Source organism: Erythrolamprus reginae, chromosome 11 (assembly GCF_031021105.1).
Source record: "Erythrolamprus reginae isolate rEryReg1 chromosome 11, rEryReg1.hap1, whole genome shotgun sequence".
NCBI classification, from domain to species: Eukaryota; Metazoa; Chordata; class Lepidosauria; order Squamata; family Dipsadidae; genus Erythrolamprus; species Erythrolamprus reginae.
Window position 1 is genome coordinate 4,637,819 of NC_091960.1, and position 15,532 is coordinate 4,653,350.

The 15,532-nt window shown below is 42.0% G+C and overlaps 1 protein-coding gene across 5 annotated transcripts in view; it reads right to left on the reverse strand.

Annotated features, from left to right (window-relative positions):
- The window catches only part of LOC139174108 (uncharacterized), a 209,150-nt gene that overhangs the window by 24,049 nt on the left and 169,569 nt on the right, over positions 1-15,532 (reverse strand). For 2 of the 5 annotated variants that reach the window (XM_070764193.1, XM_070764194.1), the window contains exon 2: positions 121-507. The exons of the other annotated variants lie outside the window; for them this stretch is intronic. The gene's annotated coding sequence lies outside the window, so the exon portion shown is untranslated. The remainder of the gene's footprint in view (positions 1-120; positions 508-15,532) is intronic. 5 annotated transcript variants of the gene reach the window in all.

Consider the following 15,532-nt stretch of genomic DNA (forward strand, 5'->3'; position numbering starts at 1 on the left):
TCTGCTGGGAGTTTGTTCCAAGGATCTACTACTCTTTCAGTCAAATAATTAGGCAACATGGATATCAGGACAAATCTAATAAATCTATAAATAGAACAAATAAACACACGAATAAATTACCTGTTACAATCAGTAAGTATACCTTCCCAACTTCAGAGCTGTTGCTCGCATTCCTCTGCAGTGTATATAAGTCTACATCGAGGCTGTTCACATTTTTGATGCTTAGGGAACAGTCCTTGTCTGGTATATGCCTTGAATTGAAACCGGGTTTTTTATCTATCCTAATATCTGGACTTAGATGATAAACCAAGATCTCTTCGTATGTAGCCTCTTCCCCTCTGCTCCATTGGCAGGAAAGGGTCTTTACTGGGGTGCTTCTGGGCTTGAGAAAAACAGTATCACCCACAACTGGAAATTCCGGCTGTATGGTGATGGCGAGGCTAGAATTTGTAGTCTCGTTTAAAGCTGCATGGATGAACGCCAGGTAGCAGGAACTCAAGATAAAGGCTGGAAGAAAAAAGGGAATGAAAAAGAGAACTCAGAGGAAAGAAGTCAGGGGAGGAACGAAGGATTCAAATAAAGGAGGGGGGGAAAAGGATAATTGTAGAATGCACCGAAATGGACATAGAAACATAGAAGACTGACGGCAGAAAAAGACCTCATGGTCCATCTAGTCTGCCCTTATACTATTTCCTGTGTTTTATCTTACAATGGATATATGTTTATCCCAGGCATGTTTAAATTCAGTTACTGTGGATTTACCAACCACGTCTGCTGGAAGTTTGTTCCAAGGATCTACTACTCTTTCAGTCAAATAATATTTTCTCACGTTGCTTTTGATCTTTCCCCCAACTAACTTCAGATTGTGTCCCCTTGTTCTTGTGTTCACTTTCCTATTAAAAACACTTCCCTCCTGAACCTTATTTAACCCTTTAACATATTTAAATGTTTCGATCATGTCCCCCCTTTTCCTTCTGTCCTCCAGACTATACACATTGAGTTCATGAAGTCTTTCCTGATACATTTGATGCTTAAGACCTTCCAGCATTCTTGTAGCCCGTTTTTGGACCCCTTCAATTTTGTCCATATCTTTTTGTAGGTGAGGTCTCCAGAACTGAACACAGTATTCCAAATGTGGTCTCACCAGCGCTCTGTATAAGGGGATCACAATCTCCCTCTTCCTGCTTGTTATACCTCTAGCTATGCAGCCAAGCATCCTACTTGCTTTTCCTACTGCCCGACCAAACTACTCACTCATTTTGAGACCGTCAGAAATCACTACCCCTAAATCCTTCTCTTCTGAAGTTTTTGCTAACACAGAACTGCCAATGCAATACTCAGATTGAGGACATGATGATGAGAAGGTTAGAAGATCAAGAAGAAACTGAATATTACAAAGTATAGGACAAGGTTTACAATTGAATTCCAGTGCCGATAAGGTCCCACAGAGTTGGTCTTCTCCGGGTCTCATCGATTAAACAATGTCGTCTGGCGGGCCCCAGGGGAAGAGCCTTCTCTGTGGTGGCCCCAACCCTCTGGAATCAACTCCCCCCAGAGATTAGAACTGCCCCTACCCTCCTTGTCTTTCGTAAATTGCTTAAGACCGACCTATATCGCCAGGCATGGGGGAATTGAGACATCTCCCCCAGGCTTATATAGTTTTATGCACGGTATGCTTGTGTTGCATGGTTTTTAAATGTTGGGGTTTTTTAATGTGTTTTCTTTTAAAATAATTAGATTTGTCACATTGTACATTGTTTTACACTATTATTGTTGTGAGCCGCCCCGAGTCTGCGGAGAGGGGCGGCATACAAATCTAATAAATTGAATTGAAATGGAATTGGATTGGTTAGAACAAAAGGGGAAATAATTAATGCTTGATTAAAAGATAATTACAGAGAATATTCAAACACATGGAATAATTTGCAAACGAAGTAAAAGGTAAATAACAGTGTATATTATTTTTAGAAAAGTTCACGTATGATAAAACTGTACTCAGAACAACTTCTAAAAAGAGCAGGGTGGATAAAATCCCTTGTGTATGTTTTATGTTTGTGTTGTTTTGTGTATGTCAATTAAAAAAAGAAAGAAAGGCAGTTTGGTCCTCTGGATGTTTCAGAGCAGTGTTTCCCAGCCTTGGCAACTTGAAGATATTTGGACTTCAACTCCCAGAATTCCCCAGCCAGCGGCTGGGGAATTCTGGGAGTTGATGTCCAGATATCTTCAAGTTACCAAGATTGGGAAACACTGCTTCAGAGGTTAAATAAATGCCCCAATGGACAAACCAGATGTTCAGGAAAATGTACTTCTGCTTCTCCCATTTGGGCACACCATGTGCACAATCCATGTACATGCAACATACTCCATGAGCACAAGGAGAAGACACCAAAATGGTACAACAAGGTCCTGAATCCGATAGATTTGGTGGAAGTGATGTGCCGGTGTCTGGAGGCTGTTGGGGCCTGGATGGGTGTCAACAGACTCAAACTCAACCCTGATAAGATGGAGTGGCTGTGGGTTCTGCCTCCCATGGACAATCCCATCTGTCCGTCCATCACCCTGGGGGGGGAATTATTGACCCCCTCGGAGAGGGTCCGCAACTTGGGCGTCCTTCTCGATCCACAGCTCACATTAGAGAACCATCTTTCAACTGTGGCGAGGGGGGCATTTGCCCAGGTTCGCCTGGTGCACCAGTTGCGGCCCTATTTGGACCAGGACTCACTGCTCACAGTCACTCATGCCCTCATCACCTCGAGGTTCGACTACTGTAATGCTCTCTACATGGGGCTACCTTTGAAAAGTGTTCGGAAACTTCAGATCGTGCAGAATGCAGCTGCAAGAGCAGTCATGGGCTTCCCTAGGTATGCCCATGTTACACCAACACTCCACAGTCTGCATTGGTTGCCGATCAATTTCCGGTCACAATTTAAAGTGTTGGTTATGACCTTTAAAGCCCTTCATGGCATCGGACTAGAATATCTCTGAGACCGCCTTCTGCCGCACGAATCCCAGCGACCGATTAGGTCCCACAGAGTGGGCCTTCTCCAGGTCCCTTCAACTAAACAATATTGGTTGGCAGGCCCCAGGGGAAGAGCCTTCTCTGTGGCGGCCCTGACTCTCTGGAACCAGCTCCCCCCAGAGATTAGAACTGCCCCTACTCTCCTTGCCTTTCGTAAGCTCCTTAAAACCCACCTTTGTTGTCAGGCATGGGGGAACTGAGACATCTCCCCCAGGCATATACAATTTATGCATGGTATGTTTGTATGTATGTTTGCTTAGTAATGGGTTTTTTAAAATATTTTAAATTATAATAATTAGATTTGTCATTAACTGTTTTATTGTGTTGTGAGCCGCCCCGAGTCTACGGAGAGGGGCGGCATACAAATAAATAAATAAGTAAGTAAGTAAGTAAGTAAGTAAGTAAGTAAGTAAGTAAGTAAGTAAGTAAGTAAGTAAGTAAGTAAATAAATAAATATGAAACTTACGTTGTTAGATTTAGGGTTAAAAATAAACATATAACTAAGAAAATAGCAATAGCCTTTAGACTTATATACCACTTTCCAACCTTCTCTAAGCGGTTTACAAAGTCCGCCTCTTTCCCCCAACAATCGGGGGTCCTCATTTTACCCACCTCGGAAGGATGGCAGGCTGAGGCTGGTTAGAATTAAACTGCCAAATTGCAGGCAGCCGGCAGAGGTAGCCTGCAGTACCCCAATCTAACCACTGCGCCATCGCGGCTCCTAAATGCCCTTTCGGAATGAACGGAGAGATGAAACCTCTTTTTGGAGCAACACAACACACTATATATCCTTACCCTGGAATTTGCACCCCTCCCATCCAGAAGAATAGAGTGGCTTTCAACCAATATGTAACGCCCACCTAGGATGGAATTCATGGCTGTTCTTCCAATGCAACCTTGGTGCACGAGCGGAACATCACATCTTCAGTTTGAGCCAACCACCCACCCACCTTCCCAAGGTTTCCTGCCCCCAGCATCAAGTACCTGGTTGTCACCTCTCTTCCCATCAACTTTATTGCAGTACGATCTCCCAGGTAACTGATTAGGTCATAAAGAACTGCAGAAAAAAAATGGCTGCCAACTTGCCTTCCATTGAGGACCTGTAGACTGCAAAAAGAGGGTCAAGAAGAGGGCAGTGAACATATTGAGTGACCCCTCACATCCTGGACACAAACTGTTTCAACTCCTACCCTCAAAACGTCGCTACAGAGCACCGCACACCAAGACAACCAGACACAAGAACAGTTTTATCCCGAATGCCATCACTCTACTAAACAAATAATTCCCTCAACACTGTCAAACTTTTTACTAAGTTTGCACTTCTATTTCTACTAGTTTTTTCTCATCATTCCTATCATCCTTTTCCTCCCACTTAGGACTGTAGGACTGTAACTTGTTGCTCGTATCCTAAGATTTTTATTAATATTGATTGTTTCTTCATTGCTTATTTGACCCCTATGGCAATCATTAAGTGTCGTACCACATGATTCTTGACAAATGTCTCTCTTTTTTTAACGTAAACTGAGAGCATCTGCACCAAGACAAATTCCTTGTGCGTCCAATCACACTTGGCCAGTAAAGAATTCTATTCTATTCTATTCTAAAGCCAAAAGATGAACCAGGAGGATAGTGGAAATTTGCCCCTTTTAGCCAAGGGTTCTTCTCAGACAGGTGAACCTCCCATGAATACACCCTACGAAGACTTTTATTTAAAAAAAAAACTCGGGAAGGGTGTAATGAGTCGGATGACTCAGAAAAGGTTGCTGTGGTTGTTGTTGTTAGTTAGTTAGTTGTTGTTCTGTCGGGCTTTCTGGTAGACTTCTCCCAAAAATTCACTGGTACAAATTTCAGACACATACACGTTTGAAAATTCAAAACAATGTTCTTTATAATGAAAATTCACTTAACCTAAGCCCTCTTTTGGTATAGCAAAGAGCACTGGTCTCCAAACAAACTGGTAATTTGTACAAGTCCCTTATCAGTTCTGTGATACTTAGCTTGCAGCTGTGAGGCAATTCACAGTCCTTCTTCTTTCACAAAGTGAAACACACTTTGCTCTGGTTTCGTTTCAAAGCGGGGGGAAATCAGCACACAAAAGGTCAAAGTCAGCAAAGCAGGCACGAAACACAACGACCAGATAATCCTCCACAATGGCCAAACCCACCGCTTGCTATTTATAGCAGCCTCACTAATGACCACAGCCCCACCCAACCACAGGTGGCCTCATTTTCTTTGACAATAATCTCTCAGTTGTTGCTGCCTATGCATTGCTCTCCGCATGCGTGGCTGTATCATTAACTCTTGTTCTGAAACCAAGGAGGAGCTAGAGAATTGATCTCCTTCTGAGCTGTCTGCCCCACTCTCCTCCTCCCTGTCACTCATGTCTTCTTGGTCAGAGGAGCCTTCACCAGCAGATTCCACCGGGGGCAAAACAGGCCTGCAGCATGTGGATGTCTCCCCCACATCCACAGTCCTTGGTGTAGGATCTGGGCCAGAGCTAACCACAACAGTTGTGAAGTAATGTCCAACCCATAATGACCCCATGGACAACGTTCCTCCAGGCCTTCCATCTCCCGGAATCTATTGAAGCTCACGCCGATTGCATCGGTGACTCCATCCATCCACCTCGTTCTCTGTCGCCCCCTTCTTCTTTTCCCCTCAATCGTTATCAACACTAGACTCTTCTCCAGGGAGTCCTGCCTTCTCACTTGGTGACCAAAATGAGTCTAACTCAGAAGAGTTAGAAGATAGGAATCTTGCATATTCAAATTTTACCGTCAGATTTAGATGATTATTGGGGGGGCAGTAATGGGTGTGGGATGGAATGGAATCCAGGAAGTGATCACCTTGGCGTCCTTAGCAACCTGCCGGTATACATGACGTCAAAGCTCCGCCCCCGGAATCTCCTCGCGGGAGGGATTCCCCAGCTCCTTCAAAGGGAGGTCTTTTCACGTAAAAATGAAAATATATATTTTTACATGAAAGGACTTCCCTTTGCTTGCGGCGCCACTGCGGCGTCCTTTTTCGTAAAACTAAAAATAAATAAAAATTAAAAATCCATTAAAATAAAAAACAATGGGATTCCAGGGGCGGAGCTTTGGTGCCAAGGACCGTTCGGGTTCGGGTTCGGCCGAACTTTGCGTGAAGTTTGTCCGAACTTGTCGAACCCGAACACCATTGGGTTCGCCCATCACTACTGCTGGTTAGAGAAAATGTATAACTGATACAATATACGTAACTAACAAATAGAAAGAGCAATTTTCTTTTTAAACGTTTGTGTTTTGTACTGTATGTTGTGTGTGTATGTTTTTAAATAAAATTAATTTTTTTTAAAAAAAGATTTATATGCAACCACAGCCTTTCTCTCAAATTGCCCCAACTGTTAGATACCGGAAGGTGGCAGCATTGTATCAGAAGAAACAACCTTGTCTCTATCTTTCGGATGCTGAAATTGCCATCAGCCTCTAAGATTCTACCTTTAGCTAATACACAAGTTTTTCAAGTCCTTCAACATAACACAAAGCCATCTCGAAGTGAAATCACAGGGAAATTATGATTTGATTACAATATTGGTGGGTCAAATGAGCACCCAGATTGTTGGGGGCAAGAGGCTGATTCTGTAAACTGCTTAGAGAGGGCTGTAAAAGCACTACAAAGCAGTATATAAGTCTAAATGCTATTGCTATCATTACAGCTATTTCCTTGACTTAATAATAACAATAATAATAATTTATTAGATTGGTATGCCGCCCCTCTCCGAAGACTCCGTAGACAAATCCAATACTTTAAAAATATCTAAAAACCCTTATCGTTAAAAGAAACCACACAACCCAATTATACCATTTGTTTCTTTGTTTTGTCCAATACATAATACACATTGTAGAGAATAGATATGTAATAATATAAGTAAAGAAAAGAATAGAAGAAAAGATATAAAAGTATAGGTGAACATATTTGAAAGGAAGAAAAGATAAACATAGATCCATTGTAAGATAAAATACAGGAAATAGTATAAGGGCAGACTAGATGGACCATGAGGTCTTTTTCTGCCATCAGTCTTCTATGTTTCTATGTTTCTATGTTTCCAAATGAGATAAGGAGAGACAATTGGACAGGGGCCCCTTACTGACCTCTAAGGAACCTGGAGAGGTCAATCGTGGATAATCTAAGGGTAAAGTGTTGGGGGTTTTAGGATGACATTATGGAGTCCGGTAATGAGTTCCACGCTTCGACAACTCGGTTGCTGAAGTCATATTTTTTACAGTCAGGTTTGGAGCGGTTAATATTTAGTTTAGTTTAGTTTAGTTTAATCAGATTTGTATGCCGCCCCTCTCCGCAGACTCGGGGCGGCTCATAGCAACAGCAATACAAGACAAATCCAATATTAAATTAATTTTAAGAACACCACAAGTTAAAAACCAATCATACACACTAGCATACCATACACAAATTTTATAAGCCTAGGGGGAAGGAACATGTCAATTCCCCCATGCCTGACGACAGAGGTGGGTTTTAAGGAGCTTACGAAAGGCTAGGAGGGTGGGGGCAACTCTGATATCTGGGGGGAGTTGATTCCAAAGGGTCGGGGCCGCCACAGAGAAGGCTCTTCCCCTGGGTCCCGCCAAACGACATTGTTTAGTTGACGGGACCCGGAGAAGGCCAACTCTTTTTGAATCTGTTGCGTGCTCTTGTGTTGTTGCGGTTGAAGCTGAAGTAGTCATTGACAGGTAGAACGTTGCAGCATAGGATCCTGTGGGCAATACTTAGATCATGTTTTAGGCGACGTAGTTCTAAGCATACATAAACCATTAAGACCCTAACAGAGCCAAAAAGTAGACAAATCTTTTGAAATCTGTGAAGAAGGGGAAAAAATCAGAAGATTTCCTTCATCCACAACAGGCCATCACACCTGCATCTTGGACAAAAGCATGGCAACCAACACATTCAAATTTATTTGTAGGTCTTGGAACGAGACCAGGATACTGCAAGTACAGGTCATTCTTGAGTTATGCTGGCAATGGAGCCAGCTCACTATGGTCATAAGTTGTGAGGGTCATAAATTAGATCACCTACAAGACCTGCCCAATTTTACGAGCATTTCTGAGGTGGTGTTTAAACAAACGCCACCGTTGTTAAATAAATCAGTGGAAACTATTCAGGAAGTTACTAAATTAGTAAAGACTCCGTTGAGTCCGTCCTGGTTTTTAGTTGACACCCCCCCCCCCCGAGGAGACATCTGTGGAGTTTTCATAGCAACTATTTCACTGTATATGTTTATCCCAGGCATGTTTAAATTCAGTTACTGTGGATTTACCAACCACATCTGCTGGAAGTTCATTCCAAGCATTTACGACTCTTTCAGTCAAATAATATTTTCTCACGTTGCTTCTGATCTTTCCCCCAACTAACCTCAGACTGTGCCCCCTTGTTCCTGTGTTCACTTTCCTATTAAAAACACTTCCCTCCTGAACCTTATTTAACCCTTTAACATATTTAAATGTTTCAATCATGTCCCCCCTTTCCCTTCTGTCCTCCAGATGTTACAGATTGAGTTCATTCAGTCTTGCCTGATAAGTTTTATGCTTAAGACCTTCCACTATTTTTGTAGCCTGTCTTTGGACCCGTTCAATTGTGTCAATATCTTTTTGTAGGTGAGGTCTCCAGAACTGAACACATATTCCAAATGGGGTCTCACCAGCGCTCTATACAGTTGGATCACAATCTTCCTCTTCCTGTTTGTTATACCTCTAGCTATGCAGCCAGGCATTCTACTTACTTCTACACTGTTCACCCATTTTGAGACCATCAGAAATCACGACCCCTAAATCCTTCTCTTCTGACGTTTTTGCTAACACAGAACTGCCAATACAATACTCAGATTGAGGATTCCTTTTCCCCAAGTGCATTATTTTACATTTGGAAACATTAAATGGCAGTTTCCATTGCTTTGACCACTTATCTAGTACAGCTAAATCATTTACCATATTACAGACCCCTCCAGGAATATCAACCCTATTGCACACTTTAGAGTGATCGGCAAATAGGCAAACCTTCCCTACCAAACCTTCCCCAGTGTCACTGATGTAATAATTATATGACCCTTCAATTCTCATAAATAAACTCCCAAGCCTCCAAGTTTTGTTCACAAAACCATGAGGAATCTATGACAATTATAGTTGTCTCAGTGCCGTGGTCTTGTCGCCTTATCCCTAAATAAATAGTTGTAAATTGAGGACATTCTGCAATGGAAAAAAATCCCTTTTTGGGGACCACTTTATCTCTTTGGTTCTTCAGAATCAGCGAATCAGGTCATTTGATTGTTTCCCAGGAATATCATTGCTTTTATTTTGGGTGCGTGAGAAAAATTTCATTTATCTTGTTAATTGTTGGTTCTCGTCAAGGCTGAACTAAATTCCTGGGGTTTAATTAATGAACAAATCGAACCCTTGATGGTGTGGCCATTTCACACGAATCCTTCTGCCAGGTTAATTCAATATATTATGAAGAAAGGAACAAGGAGGTGGGGATTTTTTTGAACCTCGGCTGTTCAGGAAATGACTTTGAGATTCTTTGTCCTTTCTGCTTTCATTGGTGTGAGAACATTTCTTCTCTTTTGTCCCCAAATGTTGGTCTAACGCCCATCACACCTGCCATGAACTTATGCCAAGTCCACCAAAGTTATCCTGAGAAGGTTTCCGACACAGCAACGTTCATGGATCATTGGAACAAGGGTGTCCTTAGAAAGGAAGATAACCCCCCCCCAAAAAAAATAAAATAAAGATGGTGTCATAGTCCATATAATAAAAATCCCACAGGTGCTTTTCAAGAGACACCTGGACTTCCTTGGGGTTTTTTTTCTTGAAGACGTTTCACTTCTCATTCAAGAGGCTTCTTCAGTTCTGAGTGAATGAATGGTGGAGGGAGGAAGGAGATAAATCCTCCACTTTCCTTCTCGACTCTGACTCCATTCAGTCAGAGCTGAAGAAGTTTCTTGGATGAGGAGCGAAACGTCTTCAAGGGAAAAAAACCAAGAAAGTCCAGGTGCTTCTTGAAAAAAGCACCTTTGGGATAACCATAACCTGAATAATGGATGTCCCTTACATCTAGTGAAGGGCTGTAAAAGATTTTACTACCACACTGTGGGCGTGGCTTATTTTGTGGGTGTGGTTTGCCTGCCATGTGACCAGGTAGGAGTGGTTTGATGATCATGTGATGGGGGTGACTTAAAGGCCATGTGACTGGCTTAAAGTTGGCCAACTTGATGTCACTCACTTCAAGGGTATGTGTTAGAGTTTGGGTGCCTGGCCTGGCCTGGCCTCAAAGACATACAATTGCCCTATAGAATAGAAAATAGAATAGAAATAGAAGAAAATAGAATAGGAAATAGAATAGAAACATAGAAACATAGAAGACTGACGGCAGAAAAAGACCTCATGGTCCATCTAGTCTGCCCTTATACTATTTCCTGTATTTTATCTTACAATAGATATATGTTTATCCCAGGCATGTTTAAATTCAGTTACAGTGGATTTACCAACCACGTCTGCTGGAAGTTTGTTCCAAGGATCTACTACTCTTTCAGTGAAATAATATTTTCTCACGTTGCTTTTGATCTTTCCCCCAACTAACTTCAGATTGTGTCCCCTTGTTCTTGTGTTCACTTTCCTATTAAATAGAATAAGAAATAGAAGAGAAGAGAAGAGAAGAGAAGAGAAAATAGTATAGGGAATAGAAGAGAAGAGAATGGAATGGATGGAATGGAATGGAATAGAATAGAATAGGAGAGGAGAGGAGAAGAGAAGAGAAGAGAAGAGAAAATAGTATAGGGAATAGAAGAGAAGAGAATGGAATGGAATGGATGGGATGGAATGGGATGGAATTGGATTGGATTGGATAGGAGAGGAGAGGAGAAGAGAAGAGAAGAGAAGAGAAGAGAAGAGAAGAGAAGAGAAGAGAAGAGAAGAGAAGAGAAGAGAAGAGAAGAGAAGAGAAGAGAAGAGAAAATAGTATAGGGAATAGAAGAGAAGAGAATGGAATGGATGGGATGGAATGGGATGGAATTGGATTGGATAGGAGAGGAGAAGAGAAGAGAAGAGAAGAGAAGAGAAGAGAAGAGAAGAGAAGAGAAAATAGTATAGGGAATAGAAGAGAAGAGAATGGAATGGATGGGATGGAATGGGATGGAATTGGATTGGATAGGAGAGGAGAAGAGAAGAGAAGAGAAGAGAAGAGAAGAGAAGAGAAGAGAAGAGAAGAGAAGAGAAAATAGTATAGGGAATAGAAGAGAAGAGAATGGAATGGATGGGATGGAATGGGATGGAATTGGATTGGATAGGAGAGGAGAAGAGAAGAGAAGAGAAGAGAAGAGAAGAGAAGAGAAGAGAAGAGAAGAGAAAATAGTATAGGGAATAGAAGAGAATGGAATGGAATGGATGGGATGGGATGGGATGGGATGGAATTGGATTGGATAGGATAGGATAGGAGAGGAGAGGAGAGGAGAAGAGAGAAGAGAGTATATGGAATAGAAGAGAAGAGAAAATAGTATAGGGAATAGAAGAGAAGAGAATGGAATGGAATGGATGGGATGGGATGGGATGGAATGGAATGGAATTGGATTGGAGAGGAGAGGAGAGGAGAGGAGAAGAGAAGAGAAGAGAGAAGAGAGTATATGGAATAGAAGAGAAGAGAAGAGAAAATAGTATAGGGAATAGAAGAATAGAATAGAATATAGAATATAGAATGTAGAATGTAGAATGTAGAATATAGAATATAGAATATAGAATATAGAATATAGAATAGAATAGAGAATAGAATAGAGAATAGAATAGAGTTATTGTTAATGGCGAGTATTCTGAGCAGAGACAGGTTACAAGCGGTGTGCCACAAGGGTCTGTTCTGGGTCCTATTCTTTTTAATATGTTTGTGAGTGACATAGGGGAAGGTTTGGTAGGGAAGGTTTGCCTATTTGCCAATGACTCTAAAGTGTGCAATAGGGTTGATATTCCTGGAGGGGTCTGTAATATGGTAAATGATTTAGCGTTACTAGATAAATGGTCAAAGCAATGGAAACTGCAGTTTAATGTTTCCAAATGTAAAATAATGCACTTGGGGAAAAGGAATCTTCAATCTGAGCATTGCATTGGCAGTTCTGTGTTAGCAGAAACTTCAGAAGAGAAGGATTTAGTGGTAGTGATTTCTGACAGTCTCAAAATGGGTGAGCAGTGTGGTCGGGCGGTAGGAAAGGCAAGTAGGATGCTTGGCTGCATAGCTAGAGGTATAACAAGCAGGAAGAGGGAGATTGTGATCCCTTTATATAGAGCGCTGGTGAGACCACATTTGGAGTACTGTGTTCAGTTCTGGAGACCTCACCTACAAAAAGATATTGACAAAATTGAACGGGTCCAAAGACGGGCTACAAGAATGGTGTAAGATCTTAAGTATAAAACGTATCAGGAAAGACTTCATGAACTCAATCTGTATAGTCTGGAAGACAGAAGGAAAAGGGGGGACATGATCAAAACATTTAAATATGTTAAAGGGTTAAATAGGGTTCAGGAGGGAAGTGTTTTTAACAGGAAAGTGAACACAAGAACAAGGGGACACAATCTGAAGTTAGTTGGGGGAAAGATCAAAGGCAACATGAGAAAATATTATTTCACTGAAAGAGTAGTAGATCCTTGGAACAAACTTCCAGCAGACGTGGTTGGTAAATCCACAGTCACTGAATTTAAACATGCCTGGAATAAACATATGTCCATTGTAAGATAAAATACAGGAAATAGTATAAGGGCAGACGAGATGGACCATGAGGTCTTTTTCTGCCGTCAGACTTCTATGTTTCTAATAGAATAGAATAGAATAGAACATAAATAGAATAGAATATAGAATATAGAATATAGAATATAGAATATAGAATATAGAATATAGAACATAGAACATAGAACATAGAACATAAAACATAGAATATAGAATATAGAATATAGAATATAGAATATAGAATATAGAATATAGAATATAGAATATAGAATATAGAATATAGAATATAGAATATAGAATATAGAATATAGAATGGAATGGAATGGAATAGAATAGAATAGGACCTTGGAGACCTTCTAGTCCAGCCCCCTGTTCAAGCAGGAGACCCTATATACCATTTCAAACAAGTGACTGTCCTTAAAAACCTCCAGTGTTGGAGTGCCCACGATTTCTGGAGGCAAACTGTTCCACCGGTTAATTGTTTTCATTGTTAGGAAGCTTCCATCCTGTTTCTGCCCCAGTGGTTGCAAAAGTATCCTGAGTTCTTGGCTCCCAGGACCGCCACCTGTAGGGAAAGGACTAGTGTCTGGTTCCAGGTGTGCGCTCGCCTTCCTCATTCCATTCTCCCCCTACTTTTGTCTCCGTTTCTCCATTCAAGCATCCACCTTTGCAAAAATGACGCCAGAGAAAAGGAGGCGGTTCGCTTGGGGGGAAAAAGGGTAAAACTTGTGGGTCGGAGCCCAGAGCCAAAGACCTTCTTCCATCCGAGGGGAGCGTTGGCCGGTCAACCTTGGTAGCAGAGAACGGATCCTGGAATTCTTCCTGAAGTTGGGTGCTGGCCTCTAGAAGAAGTCAACCTACAGGATGGAGAAGGGATCCTTCCCTCGTGGGTGGAAGTGGCCCTACTTAGCAGGTGAGTCGTGAAGGAGTGAGAAGTTTGTTGAGGTTCCCCTCAGATCATGGCTAGAGACCATAGGTGGCAGGAAATGCCGTAGGACTGTTGGCTTAGATGTGAATACTGCATTCAGTTTTGGTTGCCACGATGCCAAAAGGATGTTGAGACTCTAGAAAGAGTGCAGAGAAGAGCCACAAAGATGATTAGGGGACTGGAGGCTAAAACATATGAAGAACGGTTGCAGGAACTGGGCAATGGCTAGTTTGATGAAAAGAAGGACCAGGGGAGACATGATAGCAGCGTTCCAATATCTCAGTGGTTGCCACAAAGAAGAAGGAGTCAAGCTATTCTCCAAAGCACCTGAAGGTTAAACAAGAAGCCATGGGTGGAAACTAATCATGGAGAGAAGCAACTTAGAAGTAAGGAGAAATTTCCTGACAAATCAGGACAATTAATCAGTGGAACAGCTTGCCTCCAGAAGTTGTGTATGCTCCAACACTGGGAGTTTTTAAGAAGAGTTTCTCTCTCTCCCTCCCTCTCTCCTTCCTTCCTTCCTTCCTTCCTTCCTTCCTTCCTTTCTTCCTTTCTCCCTCCTTCCTTCCTTCCTCCCTTCCCTTCTCCCTCCTTCCCTCCCTCCCATGGTGCACCAATCATTAGAATGCAGCATTGCAGGCTAACTCTGCCCACTGCCAGCAGTTCGATCCCAACTAGCTCACGGTTGACTCAGCCTTCAATCCTTCCGAGGTCATTAAAACGAGGACCCAGATTGTTTGGGGGAAATCTGCTGACTCTGTAAACCACCTAGAGAGGGCTGTAAAAGCATTGTGAAGCAGTATATACGTATAAGTCCTATTGCTATATACAGTAACCTAGGCATAATAATTAAAAGAGTGGAAAGAATTAAAAAATGAAGGCAGGGCCAGATAAGGTTCTTCCATATATGTTTGGTGATTTTATTTTATTTTATTTTATTTTATTGCCGTCCCGAGTCTTCGGAGAGGGGCTGCATACAAATCTAATTAATAATAACAATAACAATAACAATAACAATAATAATTTGCTTTGCTTTGCTTTGCTTTGCTTTGCTTTGCTTTGCTTTGCTTTGCTTTGCTTTGCTTTGCTTTGCTTTGCTTTGCTTTGCTTTGCTTTGCTTTGCTTTGCTTTGCTTTGCTTTGCTTTGCTTTGCTTTGCTTTGCTTTGCTTTGCTTTGCTTTGCTTTGCTTTGCTTTGCTTTGCTTTGCTTTGCTTTGCTTTGCTTTGCTTTGATCTGATTTGATTTGATTTGATTTGATTTGGATGCTGCCCCTCTCTGAGGACTCGGAGCTTGGATATTTTGATTGAATGAGTGTTTCTCTCTCTTTTTCTTCTCTCTCCGCGTGATAGTTTTCATCCTCAGCTCTAATTTCCTCTCGGCCCGAGCCCAGGTCACCAAATACAACCTCCCCGTCTTCATGAACCCCTCCAACGCCATAGAAGGGCAGAGGATCAATTTAACCGTCGGTTCTGCTCCGACTTCCTTCTTCGTTTGCAATTGGTATCGAGGGAGAGACAGCAAAGAAAACTTGATCGTCACCGTCTACCTGCCCCCGTTAAATGGACACGTCTTTGGACCTGCCAACACCGGGCGAGAAACTCCGGGCCCGAATTGCTCTCTCCACATTGAGAATCTAAACGAGGAGGATTCTGGGACCTACACCGTGACCAAAGATGGACCTTCTGTCCATGGAAGAGGAGACCTCAGCGTAGAAGTTCTAGGTAGGACCTTTCCCTTCTGCTTCAGCTGGCTTTGAATGGCTCCCTCGGTAAAACTCTTGACCATTTGGGGGAAGCAAATCAGGAAAAAATCCCCTTGCCAACATCTG